The 12,265-nt window shown below is 42.2% G+C and overlaps 1 protein-coding gene across 2 annotated transcripts in view; it reads left to right on the plus strand.

Moving 5' to 3' along the window:
- The window catches only part of LNX2 (ligand of numb-protein X 2), a 95,000-nt gene that overhangs the window by 305 nt on the left and 82,430 nt on the right, over positions 1 to 12,265 (plus strand). The gene's annotated exons all lie outside the window — the stretch shown is intronic.

Below are 12,265 nucleotides of genomic sequence, written 5' to 3' on the forward strand. Positions count from 1 at the left end.
ACAAGTGTGGGGTGGGCGGGCAGGAGCCTGTGGCGGGCTGGGGCGCAGCCAAGTTTGCTCTTGAGACCGCGGTCCGGGCAGGGGCAGGCGGCTGCCGCCGGCGGGGGGAGAGTGAGTCCCTTCTAGGCACCTCCGCATGTGCTCCCGGAGCCTGGTACACCTCCCACGCTGGGCTCTGGTCGGGGGAGAAGCCCTGAATAAGCAGGACTGCAAGCTGCCTCCCTGTTGTTTGCCAATCTGGCTCGGCCAGCATTTAATATTGGGCCGGGAATTAAAAGAAAAAAGAAAAGTCCCCCCCTTTCTTCTGCATCCCTGACTATTGCTCCAGGCGCAGTCAGCATCATGGTTGCAAAGGTGTGAGGAGAAACGAGAGCTCATCCTTTTTTTCCTAGCCTATTGCCATTCCTCCTCTCCAGCACAGAAGTGAGGTTTCTTCATGGTGGTTCTGGTCCTGCACTTGCTCAGAAGGAGGGGAGTGGGGTATTTGCTGGCTGCAGCTGCAGGCTGGAAGAGCTACAGCTATTCTTTTCCCAAACCTGAGCTGTCATTATATGCTAAAGGCTGTACTGAAACCTAAATTGCACATGCAACAAAACTGATATTTGTGCTTCAGCTTGTGTATGGGGGGATTGGCTACGGATGTATTTATTCAGCATGTTACTGAAATACACGTATGCCGCTGGGATGTAATTTTATGAAAGAGTTCTAAGGGCTGAGGAGGAGTTGAATTACTGTGTGTGGGAGGAAGAAAGAACAGCTGCAAGCAAGCCCCTGTTACAGGAGTTGGGTTCAGGTTATGTGTTTCACAACCCTACCAAAGCAAATCATAGCTAAATGTAAACCTCAGAGCATCTACAATAGAGTGTTATTTCAGAAGAGTAAATTTCACTCTCTCTTCTCTAGCAGAGGCCCTATTTTTTATTCATTAGCTTCTATCTGTGAAAAATCTGTAATAAGGGATACTTCAGAATCATTCTTGCTCTTAATGAAAAGTTAGTAGTCAGTCTGCAGTGTCGCAAACTGGTTATTTTGGATGTGCCAGTGGCAAATATGACAGCCCTTTGTGACTTTCCTTACTGTGTTGCTAATGTATATACCATTGGATTGTTTACTTCAGTAGAAATCCATTATTAAGCAGTTCTGAGCCTTGTTTAATTCCTTTTTTAATTACATTACAATGTGGGTTTATTTTTGTCTTTCTACAAAGTAAAAATGTCTGTTACAGATTAATCCCAGGATATGGTTGATGATAGTGTCAGAAAATAAGTAAGTGCGTTTGGCCTTTTGTTAAAAAGGGAAATTATTCTGAGCTAGACACTTCATCTCATTAAATAAGTTGATTGATTGATGCTTATGGCTCTTCCCACTTCTTTTTGGCTTGCTGATGTTTTACCCTAAGCATGTAATCTGACAGCAGATAAGGAGGCTTAGGAAGAAACATCAGATGGTTTGAGTTAGCATCCCTACCCACTTTCAAAATAAAGATGCTGGTGCCATATGTTGCTGTGCTTTTTTTAAAACAAATTTCCTCAAAATGGAGCCAAGGTGTATACGTCTCCTTTCAGAAACATTATTGTGGCTTAATGAAGCACTACTACCATAACTTTTCTGAGGAATAGTAGTGGGAGTCCTGTCTCCCTCTGCTTGGTGCTGTATTAGCTGATGAAGTATTTCAGGAAAAGGAGGATTGGAATAGGCTTACAAGCAATTATGGAGGAAGTCAGCTGGCTAGCACAGAACTCTTGGATAAGAAAATATTGCACGGTGAACTGGAGTAATTTTTAAAAATAACCTATTTGCCTTCTTAAAACTGCTACAGCCCACTGATATAATTAGTAATTACAAATACATTATTTAAAATCAATGCATCTAGTAATACCTTCCTAACTTGCTGCACAGTTCATCCTTTTTTAGGCTTTAGTTGCATCAACTCAAGCAGGCCAAACCTTGAACCTTGAATTCAGCCCCAGCTAGAGAAGTCAATGGAATACTTTCACATGTCCTGTCAATAATTTACAAGCCTGATGTCTGTTTAAAAATTAATCAATGTGTTTTTCAATGAAATGGTAACAATTCTGCAAGAGGATTAGACACCGCATATTGGTGTTTGTTGCAGAAAGATGCATTTTGTTAATTAAATATGAACATCTTAATTTTCATTTTTTAAAAACTCGGACTCTGATACTGCTAACTGTTTTCATGGGTGCAGGAGTCTGCTCAGAGAAGTCCTGTTGATGTCAGTGAAGATTCACCTGCCCAGTGCACCCTGTGCCAAGACCCTGATGAACATACTTGTATATTTATATCATGAACTTATTTGCTAACCTCCACCCCATCCCCAAGTTGATTAGTTTCTGGTGTAAGCATCATTGTCCAACTGAAATATAATATGCTTTAGAAAGCAAGCAAAGTAGGTCATGTCCCTAAGCCCCCTGCTAATTTTTATGGCTTCATTTTCTCACACTTTTAAGAAATGTCTTCCATTGTTTGAACCTGACAGTGCAGGAGGGAGAGCAGTATTGATAATCTCCCTCCTAAACTAGAAGTGGAACATATGGAGATTGTTTAGTTACTGGACAAAGCTAAATTAATTTCAGGAATCTGTAAGATGTAGCTCTTTTTAGGAGTTATTAGACGTTAACAACTGTAACTAAAAGGAAAGCAGCATTCACTTAAAGCATGCTCCCTATAGTTGGTGTAGAAGATGAGAGGATGCAAACATTCCAGCCTTGTAACCAGTGAGTTGCCTTTGATATTTGAAAGCTTCATATTGATTGTAAAGCAATTTGTTAATATGATATCATTGAATTACATGCTGCTTAATTGCTTTATTAGGCCAATAGAGTTTGTTGTTTAGAAAGTCTACTACCTTTTAAAGATGGAATCTGATTAAATGCCACTATGTAATTGTTGGGTTATGGTGTCTACAGTGCGATAGAGAACTATAGAGTTGTAATGCAGGATTTTTATGGCTTTAACTATAAATATTTATATATGCACTTAAATTTAACTGCATTTTTTGTTGCAGTCAGTGGGACTATTTTTGTGTCATTTTAAACTTGTGCATACATATTTCATAGTTTCTAGGGTCGGAAGGGACCTGAGCAGATCATCAAGTCCAACCCCCTGCCATGGCAGGAAAGAGTACTGGGGTCAAATGACCCCAGCGAGGTGTTCATCTAGCCTCCTCTTAAAGACCCCCCAGGGTAGAAGCCAGCACCACTTCTCTTGGAAGTTGGTTCCAGATCCTAGCTGCCCTGACGATGAAGTAGCGCCTCCTGATATCTAGCCCATATCTACCCTCTGCGAGCTTGTGACCGTTATTCCTGGTCACTCCTGGCAGTGCTTGGGGGAACAGGGACTCCCCCAATGCCTGATGGTCCCCTCTGACTAATTTGTAACAGGCCACTGGATCCCCCCTCAGCCTTCTCTTGTGGAGGCTGAACAGGTTCAGGTCCTGTAGCCTCTCCTCATAGGGCCTGCCCTGCTGTCCCCTGATCATGCAAGTGGCCCTCCTCTGGACCCTCTCCATGTTGTCCACATCCCTCTTGAGGTGCGGCACCCAGAACTGGATGCAGTATGCGACACTGGTCAGGCTGCAGCTAGAGTAGAGGGGGAGGATCACCTCCTTGGACCTGAGATGCACCTGTAGATGCATGACAGGGTGTGGCTGGCCTTCCTGACTGCATCCAAGATCCTTTTCTGCCTCTACTGACAAGAAGGGAGTTCCCCAAACTGTAGGTGTGGTGCTGGTTCTTCCTCCCCAGGTGCATCACTTTGCACTTGTCAGTATTGAATCCCATCCTATTCTCCTCTGCCCACCCTTGTAACCTGTCTAGGTCCAGTTGCAGCCTATTCCTCCCTTCTAGTGTGCCCACATCCCCCCACATCTTAGTGTTATCAGCAAATTTGAACAGGGTGCTACTTACCCCCTTGTCCAAGTCACTGATGAAGAAGGTTTGCTTCTTGTTATCTCACTCACCCCAAGTCACCTCTGCTGGGACTTGAACCTAGAGCTCCCACATGATAGGCAGGAATGCTGCCATACAGCCACCACTGGTGGCTCAGATATTTGCAGGATCAGGATTTATATGTATAAAGTTTGAGATTAAACACTTGTGTGTTTTGGTATTAAACATTTCATGCTTTTCATAAAGTGTGCATTCTCTGGTAGGGGTATGACATGGATGTATAACTTCTGGTTTGGAATCACATTGGTTAAAGTGAATGCCAGTGCCTAGACCAGTGCTTCCCAAACTCTTCCTCAGCATGACCCCACTCATGGCTCCATTTCTTCAACATGGCCTCTCACTCTCAACCCACAGCCCCCACCCTCATGACCCCATCTGATGATGTTGCAGCCCCATTTGAGGTTGTGATCCACAGTTTGGGAACTGCTGGCCTAGAAGCTTTTCCAACTTGCAGCTATGCTCTGGGTGCTATTACCTTAATTCAGGCAACATTCTGGTATATGAGCTGATATGGTACTTTCAGGACTTTTCTCAGTAATATGAATGTCCTGCTCTTTACTTCAAGTGTTTTTTATATGACCTAGCTTAGGTTAGAAATAGTTACATTGCTTTTTTTTTTTTAACATACTTTTCAGTTAATACCATTATTTCCCCAGATAATGGAGGTTGGTGTTCATCCATGTTTTCCTTACAGGAGGTTTGGTGAGAAAAAGATGGGGGGTTGTTTCTTTCAAGGAAGTAGCATATTCATCTGGGGTGCTCAGTTTTCTCCATCCAGCTAACTACACAGTCGAAGAACTAGGCATTTTTAAAAGTTTTTTTTGGTAATCTATATTTCTATGTCAGACTCGCATAGTAAGGTTCTAAATTCTCATGTAACTTGTACATTAGATAGTAAAACATGATATCTGTGTGGGTATAATTATGCAGGCTGGTGAGGAGAAGCGTATAGCATGTGAGGCTTCAGATGTAAGCTATACTTTGCATTTCTGTAACTTCAGTTCACAGAACTTCATTTTTTCTATAAAAACACTTTAATGACATCTTGTACTACTACTCTCAAGTAGTTGTTTCTATCTCTCTTTTTTGGTTGGTATTTTAAGAAAGTGAGACCAAAACAAGTTGCAATTCTGTTCTCTACCTGTTGTAGTCTGGTTAGGGGAGCCTGAATTTTCTTATTGTGGCACTGAAGGTAAGATGGTAAAATAAAATATATTTAAAGCAAGAATCTAGAACTGATTCGTGTACACAGTAATTTGCTCTGTGTTTCGTAAAATATAAACCTGTTACTTCTTTACTGTACCTGAAAAGACTAATTATGTATTGGGCTCCAGTGTCAGTTGGATCTGTTTCATTTTTTAAGGAATACTTTATCATGAAGTGCAGTAAAACAAAGAAAAATTTAACCTTTCCTTTGAAGACAAAAGGGGGAAGCTATATGGAAACTGGAGGTTTTAAATAACTGGTGGTACTCTCATTTAAATGATATTTTTAATCTGCAGGTCACCTTCTCAACTTTACTTGGCAAACATTTTCTTCAAGATGAAGTAAAAAAAGATTCCCAATTCACAGAGTAGTAGTTGTCACAATCACTAAATCACTATATCCTGTTCAGACAGGAAGTTGTCTAGCATGGAAAGGCTTTAGGAAACAGGCTCATAAATAAGAGGCTGTCTAACCTGCAATTTGGTACATTTCATTTTTGCCCAGGGGGTAAAGTTAATTGAATTTGGGGTAGTAAGGTAAGCAATTGATTTTTGCCCAGCAGCTCCTTGTTTCTTCTCCTTCCTCTAAAGAAGACCAAGCTACTAACATCTCATTGCTGAGATTTGTGAACATGTAACTAATGACAGAAGTGGACCGTTGAATGTAGTGCAGAAATGAAGACTGTATCTTTTGCATGATCAAATACCATTTAGAGGTCTAACTGAATGTTTATAAACGATTAGACACCAGAAAACAACAAGGATATGTGCTTTTTATGATGTGCTTGTGCTGACCAGACTTTTATAGAATGAAGCTGCAACTGAAAAGGGGTGGGCATTAAGTGTAAAAGTGTAATCTGTGTGGTAAGAGAGAAAAGAAGCAGCAGTTGCAGAAGGGCAAAGCGGTGCCTTTGGTTTATGCTGGCTCAGGTGATTTGGTTGTCGGATATTCTCCTTTCTGTATTAAATTGGGAAAAATGAGTAGTGTTCTACAGATTTGTACGCTCATGTACAGAGAAGAACATTTATACTGGGAGTAATTTTGAAGTATCCTGTGATGGTGTTCTTCCTAAAGATAGCTGTGAAAATATGAAACCACAGTGTTATCTCCCAAGACCTTGCAAAAAAACCAACAGAATCTGTCAGAATGTCTATTATACATCTCCCTGTACTGCTTGATGAGAAGACAGTCCTGGAAAAGGAACTTTACTGCTACTGACTATATGATGTTTAAGTCGGTTTTTCTTTATCTTAGTCCACTTTTGCAGCATCTTTCAGTATTGCTCTACTTTGGTACCTTCTTTGCAGATATGCTTTGTACTACTCCAGCTTGTATGCACAGTGTTGAGCCCTCAGACTCCTTAGGTATGGACAGATGTAACAGTAGAAATGTTTCATATGCCTTTCAAGAGTTTGCAAAAGCCAGCTGTACAAATGTATATGTCTCTTTTTGAAAAGGTCCAAAAGCAGCTGAAATGTTTCAAATTAGTACTTCCTGAAATGAATTACCGTAGTTACTCAAACCCAAGATGCATTCCCACTGCCCCCCTCATTTAATTTGGGGAAAATGCCCTGTCTTACATTTGGGTGCAAAGGTGGGGGGCAGCTGCGGCCCTGACCTGGACTTGCTTGCAGCTGCATTTGCAGCTCTGCCCCTGCGTCACCTGCCCCCTCCTCACTGAGTCTGCTTCCTCCCTGTGGTTTATCCTCCCCTGCCCCCAAATGCTTACCCAGCTCCAGGCTAGGGCATGGAGCACGTGGTTGCTGTGGCCCCTGCCCAGTCATGAGGTAGTGACTTCTAGCTTTGGGGCTGGGACCAGAGCTGCTAGTGCTGCCACAAGTGCTGCATGACTGGGCGACAGTCAGAGCAACTATGTGCTCCATGACCTAGGCCAGAGCTGTGCTGTCCACGGGGGTGGGAGAGACAGCAGGAGGGGCCAAGTAGGAAAGAGAAGCAGAGCCCTGGGAGGGTAAGAAGGGGGAGGGCAAGTGGCAGGGGGCAAGGTACGGAGGGACACGGGTAGCGAAGATTGATGCATTGCAAGGAGGCAAACGGTGTGTGTGGCGGGGGGTGGCATCAGGGCACGTAGGCAGCTTGGGGGAAATGGACAGGACAGGGGCAAATGGTGGGAGGGACAGGTCACTTGTCTTCCCCACTGCCTTCCCCCTTACAGCAGGTGGGAAGGTCAAATTTAAGATCTCTCTCCAATAATTGTAATTTATACATGAGAAATCATAACACATTTATCATTTGTCTTAAATTTGAAGTTGTCTTGCATTTGGGTAAATACAATTCTATTTTGGAGTTCCACTTTTTATGTCTGCACAGAGGGAGGGAGGGAAAGCAGGACTGACAGCTTGCCAGCAGGTCCTGGAGCACTGCTTTCTGCTGGGACTTCCACCCCCATCAGGTGCAGAGCCAGGCTTCCCCTGTAAACCCTGGCAGTTCCCAAGGCCCCCACTGGAGTTCTCCCCTTGAGTGAGAGGACAGGGAGAGAGGGTTGGGGCTCTAATATCAGAAGTCTAGCAGGGGGATTTGGGAATACAGGTAAACCCAACTGGTTTGGGTAAAGTACTGCTGATGTGATACTGATATGTATGCCAAGACCAGTTCATGAAAATCAATTGGTGATCAATGTTGCATCGTGCTTAATATCATGTGTTCTATGAAAGGAATTGATCATTGAATTAGAAAGGGGAATTGCATGCGGAGCTTTTCTCACATGCAAGTGAAATAATGGTATCTAATTTCTGTAAGCTATAGTTGGCGTCCTGAAGTAAAATCCAGTCTCTACTAGAAAAGGTTTACTGGTGTAGCATACCCATAAACCATATTCATGTCAATGCAGTCTGAGCTGGCGTATGAGTGCTCTTTATTGTCCCTTCGTGAAATAAGCTGTAACCCCAAAAACATTCTTATGTTGGTAGAACAGCACCTATTTTAGGGATTTTACTGGTAGTAGTGACACCAAAAATCTCTCCCCTAACCTTCATTGCTGTGCCAACAGAGGCTTCTTAATATAGGCCTGGACAGTCTCTTTCTTGTTTCTCAGTTAAACTGGCTGCATTTTGCTTTTGAGGCAGACACTCCTTCCCACTTTATTCACAAGTAATGTGTGCACAGACCAATACTTTGAAAACACTGTTGTGCCTTTATTTTTCTTCCAAGCAATGAGTTATGTGATGACTTTCCCAGCCAAAGAATAGATGCTGCAAGGTGACTGTGCAGTAATGGTACGTGAATCAGCTTCTGGCTCTGCAGATAGAGTAAATCAGATTTCAGGGAGGCCTTCAGTGTGGGCATTGAATAACCACAGTACATTAGATGCTTAAGTAAGGACTATATTAAGCTATTTCTAGCCAATAAGAGAAAAATCAAAGAAACATCTATTGAATGAGTGGCACTTAGTTCTGATGATTTTTTATCTTCACTTCAGACTTACTGTAAATTTATCTATATCCCATTCTTCTATGGGTTCTCATCCCTACTTAATATCTATTTCCCTACAGTAACCATGTCATTCTTCTGTCTTAGGAAAATTTTATTTACTTATCAAGTTTTTGAGACTTGAATCAAACTAACATCATTGGAAGAGGCGAGGGTTTCTTAGGATGGTATCTTTTATTAAAGCTCATAAAGCGTGCCCTGCATTCGAAAGCTTATCTAACTCCATTCCAGCTATGCAGTTGGTCTAGTATATCACCCCAAGAAATCCTTGCCCCTCACATAATTTCTGGACCATCACTGCTACAATAGCACTTACACTAATAGTTTATTATTATTAATTTAGCGAATGTAAATCTGCGGTGCCAAGCAATAGCCTAGATCAATGTAGGAAGCTTCAGCCACAGCACTCCAGACTTCATCTCTTGCCCTGTCATACTCAGCAGCAGAGTGTTGTGCACCTGACTGGTGAAGATCATCACATACACATCTTGTTGACACTCAGCTGAATGCAGCCATGCATATTATAACTGGAACCCTCTGCTCAATTCCCCTCCCCTGGCCTCCCCTCCTTGCAAATATAATTCCCCCTATGCATCTGTCATCTAATGATGACCCAAAAGTTGTTTGAAACCATTCGTGCTACACCTTACCTACCACTCTATGGTGACCTGTTTAATCCATCCAAGGTCCACTTTCCTTTGCAACACCCTTTATGGAGCAACCTTCCTAACCAGGATCTGTTTACAGAAGCCCCCTGGATCAAGGAATGAGAATTGCGGGAAGTCACAAACACTACTAATATCAATGTAAATTAAAAGTAGATAGGCATCCCAAGACCCCTGTAAGATGCTGGCAAAGGCGCAGTGGGATCTGTGGTATGACCACACAGTCACACTACTTGCCATGCCATGAGTGCATGGCAGGAGGCATGGTTGTGGGATCTAGCATCAGATCCCATTACACCTTATTGCCAGTGCAGAGGGAACCTGGGATCACCAACCAGCAGGCTTCTGTGGCTAGGAGCTGTCAGCTGCCAGGGCTCCCAGTAGCATAGGCATACCGTGTGCTTCTGCAGCTGGGAGCTTGGAGTAGCTCATGTGCTCCTGTGGCTGGGAGCCTCCTGGTATGCCCCCACAGCTGGGAGCTCCATCAACTGACAGAGCTCCCAGCCATTGGTGGCATGCACCTAGCTACACGTTCAATTAGTGACATGATATTACACTCTTTTGTGGAATAAATTTGTGGCTTATTCTGTATTTTATGATGACATTAATTGCTTTACCTTATGGCTGCATTATAATTTAAGATGTGATTACCTTGTTAATTTAAGATGTGATTACCTTGTTAATCAAGTCTTAAGGGTAATGTGTGCTAGGAGCCTGCTATGCAACAATTTAAGATTCTTCTACAGGATTTTTTTGCTTAAGGTGACATTTTCAGAGTTATCAATGAATAGGGATGTGCTCAAACCACAGAGCTCAGGGCCAAGAAGTGAGGGGCTGGGGAACTTGATCCCCCAAGTGTGGGGACAAGCTGCCTCCTCCCTTTCCCAGTTGCCATGGCCCAGCTCTGCTTCCCTCGGCCCCGTCTCCCATCTTTTGCAGAGCTCGCTTGCTGCAGGATGGGCCCAGCTGGACAACTATGGCTGCCAAATGAAAAAGCAGGGCTGGGCCTGGCCTCGTCTGCCCAGACTGCAGGGTTGAGAGGCTGCATGAGGGCAGCCCTCTTGCCCCATCAGCAGCTGGGGCAGAGACAGTAGCCATCTTGGCTGCTGCCCAGCAGGAGGGAAGAAAGAAAAACCTTTTATTTTTATACAGAGCCCTGCTTTTTTGTGGGGCTCCTTTTTTGCAGATTTCTCTGACTTTCATAGAAAATTCCTGATTTTGCAAATGTTGCAAAATTGTTGTGCATTCGAATGCAGAAAAATTTCTGCAAAAATTGCAAATTTGTGATTTTTGGTACATCCCTACATATAAACCTTGGTCCTCTATAGGCATGTGGATTCAAACTCCACACTTAATACATTGTGTGTAAGCACAAACTATGGTTCATACGGATTTCCCTTCTTGAGGTTACCTTTGCTTGCCATTGAGGGAACAATTTCTAAGATGCGGCTGTACCCATGAATGCAGGTTCAGTCCCCAGGCTTCTTTCTGGGAAGGCTGACCTATGTTTCTCCCTTCAGAGCCTTTCTTCCCATCTTTATTTGTTTTTTGCCCAAAACGAGTTTTCTTGATCTTTTATGTTTAATGAATGCAGCTAAAGAAGCCTACCTATTCTGTTTGGGTGAGTTAGGAGTACTGGTCTGTATCCCTGAACAAGATTTTGTTCATGTGTTTCATTTATATTGTACAGTATTTAGCATACAGCAATTACAAGATAACTTCCCTGAATTAGTCATCATTAAGCTCTCCTACCTGTTCATACATTAAGCATGTCTTTTGCAAATCTAACATAATTTTCTGCCTTCTAGTAAAGATGCTGAAAACATTGTTTCTTTAGTCTGTAATCCATCAGCATTTCCTTAACTGTTTAAATGGCACTACAATGCTAATACCATCCAATAATTTAAGAGGTGCAAATGTTTATTTTGTTTTTGCAGACTATTTTCTATGCACTTGAATATCTTTTTGTCACAAAAGAGGTTCAGCTGTAGCAAAAGATATGAATGTTAAATCTATGTTTTTATAATTATTGATGCTCTTTTATTTACAGTGCTCTTTTATTTATGGCTTCTTGGGCTTTTGTACAAACACTTGGTAGAAAGAAAATAATTTGAATAAAGAACTGAATTTGTTTGCTTTAGCCTCATTGATACAGAGATAAAAAGTACCTTTTTATTTAGCCTGGCAAAATAATGACCATGGAGCACCTGATACTTGCACATTGTCTCAGAGTGCCTATTCAGCTGTTATATATTCTATTGCACCTGGTGCGGGTGACTACTTCTGCATGAAAACATAGTAGCAGTAGTCTTTACTGCATGTGCAGCATAAACTGTCTTGGAATACTTGTATATTTGTAGGTATGGTGCTGAATTAATAGTATTTTAGGGGGCGGTTTTCACTTTGAAATCTCTTTTGACTGATTGCTGATGACTTGTATCTTCGGTCAGGCTCTTCTACTTGATGTAGGAAAAATAGGTTTCCACTAGAGCAAAACCATAGGTGATATATTAGTTGTAAAAGGGAGAATCAGCAGCACAGCTTGCCTATGAATTTGACCTAGGATGTCTTGCCATGTAAGCAGAAAAAGAAAATCTGTGGGAAGATTAACACTGACATGGACAGTAATACAGAATCTTGGATTACTAGAGTGTGAAATGAAGCAATGAATAGTATCAAGCTGTATGTGCCATTCTGATGGAGAAGTGCTATGAAAGTACACCACTTTGATAAACAGTAGAACTATTTGGAAAGTACTAAAGCCAGTAAATATTTTTTAGCAGAGTGCCACACCATCGAGATGATTCAGGAACTGGCAGATGAAATTTGTTACAAACGTAAAATAATTCAGATATTATGCTGGACTGCTATGAATCTTGAAAGCTAGTCCCAGGTTTATTAAAGGAAGCTTCTCAATGCTTTGATAATGTGAAGACCTATTGATGCCAACGTTGCTCTGAATTTGGTATTGCAGAA

This window comes from Crocodylus siamensis, chromosome 1 (genome assembly GCF_052110815.1).
Source record: "Crocodylus siamensis isolate JL-2025a chromosome 1, ASM5211081v1, whole genome shotgun sequence".
Taxonomy (NCBI): Eukaryota; Metazoa; Chordata; order Crocodylia; family Crocodylidae; genus Crocodylus; species Crocodylus siamensis.